Source organism: Adiantum capillus-veneris, chromosome 1 (assembly GCF_014529385.1).
Source record: "Adiantum capillus-veneris isolate H3 chromosome 1, ASM1452938v2, whole genome shotgun sequence".
In the NCBI taxonomy this organism is placed as follows: Eukaryota; Viridiplantae; Streptophyta; class Polypodiopsida; order Polypodiales; family Pteridaceae; genus Adiantum; species Adiantum capillus-veneris.
In genome coordinates, this window is record NC_140931.1 from 179,008,149 (window position 1) to 179,018,016 (window position 9,868).

Genomic DNA, 9,868 nt, shown 5'->3' on the forward strand with positions numbered 1-9,868 from the left:
ACTTGATGATGGACCTTTTCTCTTTGGTTCCATTGTAATGCGAGTAATCAGCAATATTGCGCCAATTTTAAGGCATTGTGTAAGCTACGTCTGATTGTATAGCTCTCTTGCTGAATTTGTCATTGCTTGTTGTTGAGGCCATTGTTCGTCTTGCCATTGCTTGCTGAAGATGTGTTGTTGTTCGTGAAGGTAACAGTTGCTTTCGACAAGCATGATTGAGAACCACAATTGTTTCTCTCTTTGACGATTGACATGGGTAAGAATTTCCTTATTTTTGATGATATAAGGAATATATACAAGAGGATTATGTGTTTCTAAATTAGGGTCTAAAACCTGGATGACCAAAGCAAAAAAACTCGGTGGGAAAAAGTGCCTTTGGTTTACGCTCTTATTGAGCAGTTCCACTTGAAGTACCTATTTATGCAGGAGAGTGCTTGGGAGAAACAAAGGAAGAGTGCTTAATGAAAGGGCCAATTATGGGACACTCTATATGCATACGAGAAATTTATCGAACAAAAGCATGCAATGCGAAAGAGGGATTTGATGGGTGCTTCATGGAACAAATGTAGCACATGTGACATCAAAGGACGTCACAATAGCTTCACATTTCCAAGAAGGGTTTTTGATGTAGAAACTTCTCCACTCACAACTCACTATGCTCAGTGTGTGAGTGTCTTTTGGACTTCCTCCTTCACTTCATTAGACTTAATATACACAGACTTCGACTCTTATGCTTACCTATACCAACATGAACGACACAACCTAAATATGCTCAACTCTTCCAGCGTTAGTGGTACCTAGAATAATTAAGACTCTTAGACCACAAAGAATATTACTTGAAGCATTGGGACTAACACCTTGTTTATTTAGTGGCTTAGCTACCCGACTCTGACTTTTTATGCCATGTATTTTTAATGGCGACTTGGACGTACCTGTTCAATGCTAGAAACCCAATTCTAGAAGTTCTTGGAAACTTAGGCCTCTTTCATTGTATCAGTTTATGGATGCCACCATTTTTTGAGTAGGTTGGCATACTTTGGCTCCTCTTGACTTGTTTATTGAATGTAGATCTTGCTTTGTGAAACAAGTTCTTCGACTATTGTAGTGACTGTTGGAGCTTTTGATTTATCTCCCATGAGAAGTGGTTGTCAATGTGTGGGGGTTCTTTGTGTTTGACTTCCTACTAGCGTTTTGAGAACCCACCTTGTCTTTGGTCTGTGTGTGACCGTCTTTTGCATTTGCTCCTTTTGCTTGATGACTTGATGGACACTATGTTTTGATATCCATACTTGGGTATTTTTGTTGTAGAAGCCTTGTTTTTGTAGCTGAAGATGAGGTATCCATCTGGAGGTTGTAGCACCCTCAATTGTGGCTAATTTTTGTTGTCTCTTCATTGCGATTGATTGCTTTTGGGTTGAGTCATGTGCTACATGATTGAGTTTTATTGTTTTACTACTTTTGGTAACCATATTTGAGTGTTACCTTTATAAAACCCTTGTGCTTCTAGTAGCTTGATTGGAATCATCAGGTGCTGCACTTGTTTGTGTTGGGTAGCTTGTTGGCTGAGGTCTGACTTAGGCACCCATACTTGTCACATTGCTTGTTGCTTTGAAGGTCCTTTATTTTGTCTTTTGCTGTTGTTCTTTCTCATGCTGCTTGAGTTGTTTGTATTTTGTTGATAGCTCGGCTTGCTCTTGTAGAACTTTTTTCTTGAGGTGAGTAGACCCAGGCTGTTACTTAGGGCTTTTTGGCCCGAACATTAGAGTTTCCTTGTAAGTAACCCTGAGCAATGATTGATTTATTTGATGCGACCCCCCACTGAATTTTGGTTATTGAAGTTGAACTTGTACTTCATATCCAAACTCGATCTTTGACTTTTATGTGCTCTTTGGATACCAACACTTGGTCAACATTCTTCGACTTCTTCTGGAGGCTTTTTTGTGATGGAATCTTTGGTTAAACTTTTTGCTTTGGCCTCCATTGCATTGTCAAGGAAGCTACATTGGAAGTTGGGTGGAGGCTCATTGAAGGTAAAGTTGAATTGCAAGGTTGATCAAATTTAGTGGGTGCTTTAGCTTTATCTTTCTCCACGATGGATGGTTGTTTCTTGTTTGCATGTACTTGGGATCCTTCTGGGGATTTTGGTGTTGCTGATGAAGCTTTTGGTTGTTGTTGAAAGAAGATGTCCTTGTAGCTTTCTGTCAGGACCAGACTCTCTTTGATGTGATGGGAGTTAATTATGTGGAAAGTGTCCTTGAATTCCCCAATACTCAACTTGAGTACGACTTCTGCCACTCTAAAGCTAGGAATTGGCATTTTGGAACTTGTGTACACTATCTCCTTCAGCTCGATGATTGGATACTTTTCCGTCATTATCCACGTTCCATAAGACATTAGATTCTTTGTCACTTCTGGATCTATCACAACCAAACATGTGATTCTAAGTCCCGTTTCTCTGCATATACTAAATTTGATCTTTGTAGGAGACAATCGACCTTCTTCCTTATTTTTGTTCTTCTCTTGATCTTGTGTTTCTTGAACATTTGACATTGCACTTGGAAAATTTTCTCCTTCACCTAATTTTGGTTTTGCATTTTTTGGAGTCGCCTTCTTTGAAACAACTTCTAATGATACTTCAGGTATGTCGATGATGACAAATTCACGTGGATCCTCCGCTTCCTTCGTTTGCACTTTGGCACTATGCTTCATGATGTAGCTATATGTCTTTCCTTTTCTCCTTCCATACTCACATACCTCATTAGCTTCCTTCAACACCTTTATCGTAAAGCAAGGAGTTATGTCATAGCCATTCTTGTCACAAAACTTTATAGTCGTTATTTCATTTACACACACATCTAGAGTAGACATTATTTTCTCTCATCCAAAGGGTTCAAGCAATTTTTTTGGGAATGGTTCTTTAATGTAAGCCTCACCTTCTACTGATCTCTCTAGGATGCAATCTTACTTTCTCACATTTTTGCATTCAAATGCTCTGCACACCCAAACATGTGCATCTTTCACAAACCAAGTAGGCAATTGCGTTCTTGAATCCATAGTCATAGTAAATTCTTCTACTGGGGTTCGCTTTACATCTCCTTCATGACGAAAGCATTTAGTGGTGAGTGACACACCCCTACCCCTTTGAGCTTGTGTTTGCAGCCTTTCGAGGCTCGCACACAATGCACAAGCAAGTTCCTAGCTTTGACACATACGTCAAAGGGTAGATTTTTGGCACCGCTGTTGAAGAATGCCTTGCATTAAGCTTGAGGAGCACTCAGTGCTACCTCTGGAAGCCTTTCTTCCATTTGTTTCTGTTTTTTGCAGTGTTTTGTTAGATACTGTTAAGTGACTGTAAAGGACACATTAGCAGGTTTTTATTAGCTTCTCTTAAGTGGCTGTAAGCTCTATTAGTGCTGCATTGTACTGTTTTTGTTAGTTTTGCAAGAATGAGCAGGTGTTAGTAGATCTGTTAATGAGAGTAGACAGTGAGAAGTAGAGTTGATTGTCTGTAAGTGTGTAGTCTAATGTGTTTGATAGTGTGTTAGCAGAGGCAGTTAATGTTAATTAGCTATTAATTAGTTGTGTTAGGTGAATAGGGGTTAGAGAGCTCGCAGGAGCTGCTATGTGCGCGTGGGAGCTCGGCGTCCACGTGGTCATATTATCCTCAGAAAAGTTATTTTTTAATTTAAAAATAAAATAAAAATAGAAAGTAATAAAAAAAAACGCTCAAGATATTTGGGACTAAAAAGAAAACTCAAAACAAAAATTTAAAAAACCTTATCTTAAAAGGAAGGGATCGGGATCTTTCCACAAGTCCAAGCCCAAGCCCAGCCCAGCAGGCCTTACTCCTCAGTCTTATGAAGGAAACCTTTATTAGATCCACTTGCTCTGAACATGGAGCTAACGATGTAAATCAGGGGGGTGGGGAAGTAAATTCTCCATTCATGACCAACGTAGTCTCCATGCTCCTAGAGAATGTGCACGTGAATACTCCATTCACTGCACCCCCTGAATATTTAGAGCTATTCCCCTTCGAGGTTATATTACCTGATGATAGAAGCCTTGCCGAAGTGCAAGAGGTGGAGCGGTATATCATTGCGGCTAGGGAAAAGGAAATCGAGAGCTTACGTAGGGTAGAGCAAAGGAGAGAGTTAAAAGCAAAAGCCCTTATGTCACCATCCATGTCAGACAAGCAATCGAGTGCTCCTGAATTAGCGACCACTAAGGGTCACCCATAGAGAGCCACATTGCATCTAGTTCAAAGGACACCCCTAGCACCTCAATCCTAGATGAAGCGTTACTAAATGAGAACTGAAAGCATGAACTACAAACAGAAAATCTAACCGACCTATACACAAGTCAGACCTATCAATCCACAATGGGTTGGTTAGATGTCCTACAATCCACAATGGGTGCTACTAGTGTAGAGAATCAACAACAAAGAGTTTGTGAGGTCATCCATAGGGTTATTGAGCTAGACAAACAGAACAAGGGGATCCACATGCCTTCAACGGGTCTCATGAGATTCTTGGATACAGGGAAGGCTAAACAACCAACCTTATTGCAAATGGAGACTCCCTTTATATGTACGATGGATCCTCTATATGTTGTTTTGCCAGGGGTCTTAGTGCAATCTGAGCCCACAAGTGATAGCTTTACCTTTCCAAGTCTAGCTCATCTTTCCTTTGATGACACCATGGCTACCAAGCCTACTCCAGTGATGGGCATGCCAAGAAACATGCCATGGACCTCTTTTGTTAGTAAAGCACCGCTACATGGTAGCTCAATGCCTGCCCAACAGTACCTACAAGTGTGTACCAATCATATACACCTACGGGTCCTCGTACTCATGTAGCTTCAACCCCTCCCATTGTTTCAACAACCTATGCTCCACAACCACAACATCCAAGCTCTTATTTCAATGGGACCATACCGGCTAGCATTAGCATGTCACATCCAAAGTTTCCTAAGGGTGAAAGAAATAACAATTTACCCTACTCTTAGCAGACTGTTCTTGAAAGAATACATACGAGAGGGAGTGCTTTGGGGTGTAGCATCTTAGCTCCAGAAAGCCCAACGAGAGGAAGGAGAGTCGGTGAGAAACTTTATTAGTCGCTTGAAGCATTTGAATTCTTGTTGTAATCCAAATGAGCGCTTCAATAATAATCAATTGCTTGATAGATTCATTAAGGGATTATGACATGAGTATATCTACAATGGCCTAGTCATTAGAGGTATCACCACTTGGGAAGTAGTCACTGGAGGATAATTTAATGATTCGAGCCTAGATCTACTAGCTCTCAAGCATCGGGGCATCAGTCAATGACCCTAAAGCCCATTGTTACGGAGCCAAAGATACCTGAGATGACTTTAGCAGATCTCACCAAGGCCATTCAAGAGAGTCTTAGACAATTACTCCACAAAACAACCATATGTATCCAAGAAGGGAGCAAGAATGGTGCTCAGTTTGCTATGGTCCGCATAGTACCAGTGAATGTCGTACTTTTAGAGTAAGAATGGGAATTGCAATGCCTGTGGGAGGTATGGTCATCAAGCTAAGGATTGCATAGTATTTAAGCGCACGATGGCCAATAGACAAACCTTATCATGGAGGGACACACCTCGAATGCTTGCATTGATGCCGACACCACCTCTTGAACAAACGTCACAACACATGGTCCCTAGGGCCAAAAATGTCATTCAAACAACACCCTTGCCACCTCCAGTGCTAGGACTACAACCACCACATCCGAGATTCACTTTTGTGAATCAAGTGGGTTGTGAGTCATCTATTGCTTGTTTGGAAGGCTCTAAGGAAGATATAGACCCTAATATTGCCTATGGGATTGATGCACTTGAAGAAAGTCCACAATACTACATGGAGGACTATTGGGGACAATTCAACCTATCTATCAAGTAGCTGCTCTTGCTGCAAGAGGCCAAAATATCAATTACACTTCCAAGAGACCACCTCTTCAATGCTATGAGTGTGGAGGTTCACATCGTGTAGCCGAGTGTCCTATTAGGCTACAAAAGAATGCTACATTTATGCAAATCAATCAAGCGAGCACATCTACAATGCCGATACTCATGTGTAATCGATGTGGCGGCATAGATCATTTGATTGCCCAATGTCCGAATAATCCAAATGCACCAAAGATCACGCCATTTAACTTGATTGAGGTTACCAAAGAGCCATCACAAAGTACACCTGTGGTACCAGTAAATGTACTCACATGATCGATGCTCCAAAAACAAAAATATATTCTTGAGGAAAGAGACACGACATCAATTGCCCAATCTCAGAAGAAGAAGAAAACACAAAGGAAGAGATCACAAAAAGCAGCGAAGTCAGACCCCAGTACAAAGACCAACATAGGGACTGGTGATGACCCTGTATATATGAACGATGCTGAAGAGGATTCTGATTTAGGTGAAACCATGGAGACCAAAATGACCACTAGGAAAGAAACCAACAAGGAAGATTGTCATGAGCCACAATGGCGAGGACCCAAGAAGAAAATAAGGAATTACCCAAACCCTACAGAGGAGATCGAGCGAGTCAAGCAATTAAGGATTTTGGTTGAGGATACCCAAAGGGATCTAGAGCCAACACCTAGGCAGATCCAGATTACAGACACAATGTTCCCTACACAACAACAACCTCACAAAGTCCATAGACCCCTAGCCATACCTAGTGTCATCCAAGAAGAAAGTGACTTAAAGTCATGGGAAAGTGGGCATACTCACTTCTTGCTAGAATTACAGAGGGACTACCTGACCCTATCAAAGAAATTAAGATCTCATCTTCCCCACGTCAAGGGACAGAAGCCCAAAAGGTATCATTAAATATTGCCAAATTGATGGATTTCATGGCTTCAAAATTTAGAACCACCATCATGTCCAAACTATATGGAGACCCCGAGCTATTCTTAGCTCTTCGAGCTTTCCTCAATGGAGAATTGAAATTCAGGCTACCACAATTTGCACAGATGGATGGAGCTAGGGAGATGCCAATAGAGGAGGAGCACATAGATCCACAACCCAACCTAGATGAGAACTTTGTTGTAGAAATACCTGTTAACAAATTGGGACAATACTTTGAGGGCGATGAATCCAATGCGACCATACCAATCACTACCAGGGGATTAACTATGAAGGGAATCCTTGATGGTGGTGATGGGGTTAGCATTGTGACTAAAAATTGATGGGAAACTATGGGAAGACCTCACCTTGGGACCACAAACATAGTAGTAAAGATGGCCAATGGGACCTTTGTTAAACCTATTGGGATGCTAGAAGATCTCAAGATCAAGGTCTTTGGACACAAAATAAGAAATACCTTCATTGTTATGGATTTCTCCAATCACACTATGTCATCTGAGATGATCTTACGACGTCCTTTCATGAGGGAAGCAAAAATGGTGCATGACTGGTCTAAAAACCATGTCTACTTGCAATTCCAAGATTCTGTCATTCAAGTGGATCTTGTAACTGGTTGAGCACATCCTCTAGGAAACAGATTTATAGCTTTTGTAGGTCCTAAGAAGCAATGCATATAGCTTCTGATGACTTACAAGATGAAGGCTTGACTGACATTATAACCAATAGCGTCTCACAAGACTGTAGCTCACATGATTCGGAGTCAGAATCATCAATTGAAATTGACTATGAGGATGAAGAATCTGAGTTAAATATTAATGCAAATGTGGGGACAAACCATTTAAGGCCCAGTGGTACCCTAGATGACAATCTATCCAGGAAAGCAGAAGACACAAGTAGCAATTCATCTAGTGACTCTTCACTAGAGATCAGCCATAATAAAAAATTAGACAAGAAGAGTAAGAGATATAAGAGGCAATGATATCGAGAAAATGTGCATGCTAGAATAAATGAAAAGAAATCTACCATGGAATGGCTTAATTATATAGGGGCATGTAATGCTCATCGGAAGCTGGTAGATAATTGGGGTGAATACCTTCAAAGCGTTATGTGGTGTAGTCCACAACCCATTGACGTCACACAGCTAGAGGCTACACAGAAGCCAAAGTTGAGCCATACCATAAGGAGACGACAAAATTGAGAGTTAGCTCAACAACAAAAGGAAGCGGAAGAGAAATCACAATCCATAGAACAACAAGACCCCACAGACTTACACCCTGCACCTGAACATTCCAAATCCTACACCAGAGAGGAACGTAAGTTTGTGTATACAAAGGCTCATAGAAAACCTATCAATGGAGGCAATGGAGTCTATGATGGTCCAATGATAGTTAAGGAAATAGATTTAGCAGACCCAAGAGAAGATTCCAAACCTATTTTCATTGCCCAAGATCTGAGAGAGACTTAGGAGTATGTACTTTAAGAACTTCTCAAGAAATCCAAGGATATATTTGCTTGGACATATCATGATATGAAAGGTGTTCCACCTTCTGTGGTGCAACACACAATCCCCATGGATATCATGGCTAAACTAATCTAGCAACGACCCTACCCAATGAATCCTAAGTATGCAAACATTGTTCAAGAAGAGATTGAAAAGCTTGTCAAACGCGGATTCATATACCCTATTGAGGACTCAGAATGGGTGTCTCCAATAGTGATTGTGCCAAAAAAGAATGGGAAACTTAGAGTGTGCGTGGATCTCAAGAAGGTCAATGCCGCCACTAGGAGGGACCATTACCCCTTGCCATATTCAGAACATGTGCTTGAAAGAGTTGCAGGAAAGGAAGCTTATAGTTTTTTAGATGGGTACTCTGGATACAATCAAATCACAATTGCACTAGAGGACCAAGCTAAAACGGATTTTATAATTGAATTCGGAGTGTTCACATTTTGGGTTATGGCTTTTGGCTTAACCAATGCTCCTGCTACCTTCCAAAGATTAATAAACACCGCTTTTAGAGAATATTTGAGGGAGTTTTGTGAAGCTTTCTTAGATGATCTTTGTGTTTATTCTTTTTGGAAAGAACATCTATCATTTTTACGAAAAGTGTTTGAGAAGTGCAAATTGTATCACATCTCCTTAGACCCTTTCAAATGCCAATTTTGGGTTAAACATGGAGTCATTTTAGGGCATATAGTGTTCAAAAATGGGATTTCCACAGATGAGGGAAAAATTAAAGCCATTACTGAATTGCCACCACCTACAAACTATAAAGGAGTTCAAAGGTTCATAGGCCATGTTGGTTATTACCGACGGTTTATTTTAAACTTGGCCGAGATAGATCATCCTTTGTACAAACTTCTTATTGAGTTCCACTGGACCGTGGAGTGTGACCATGCTCATGAGTCATTGAAAAAGACCTTGACAAGCACTCCCATTTTATGAGTGCCCGATTGGAATGTAATTTTCCATGTTCATATTGATGCATCAAACTTTGCTATTGGGTGTGTTCTAGCTCAACTAGGAGAACATAAATTGGACTACCCCATTAGCTTTGCAAGTCGTCAATTGAATGATGCTGAGAGAAACTACACCACTATAGAGCGAGAAGGTTTAGCTATGATTTATGCAGTAAAGAAATTTTGATACTACCTTCTTGCCAACAAGTTTGTTTTTTATGTGGATCATCAAGCCTTGTTGCATCTAGTAAATAAACCTTGTTCCACGGGACGAATAATACGAAGGTTGTTAATTCTCCTTGAGCTTGATTTTATCGTTGTGGTGAGACCTGGTAAAAGACATGTCATGGCGGATCATTTGTCTCGCATACCCAATGGTGAAGCCTCTACTCAAGTCGATGATGAATTTCTCAATACTTCCTTATTTCTAGTCGAGACCATGCCTGAATGGAGTGAGAAGATTGTGAACTTTCTAGTTAATGGTTTTCCACCCAAGGAGCTTTGTAAGGATATAGCTCGAAAA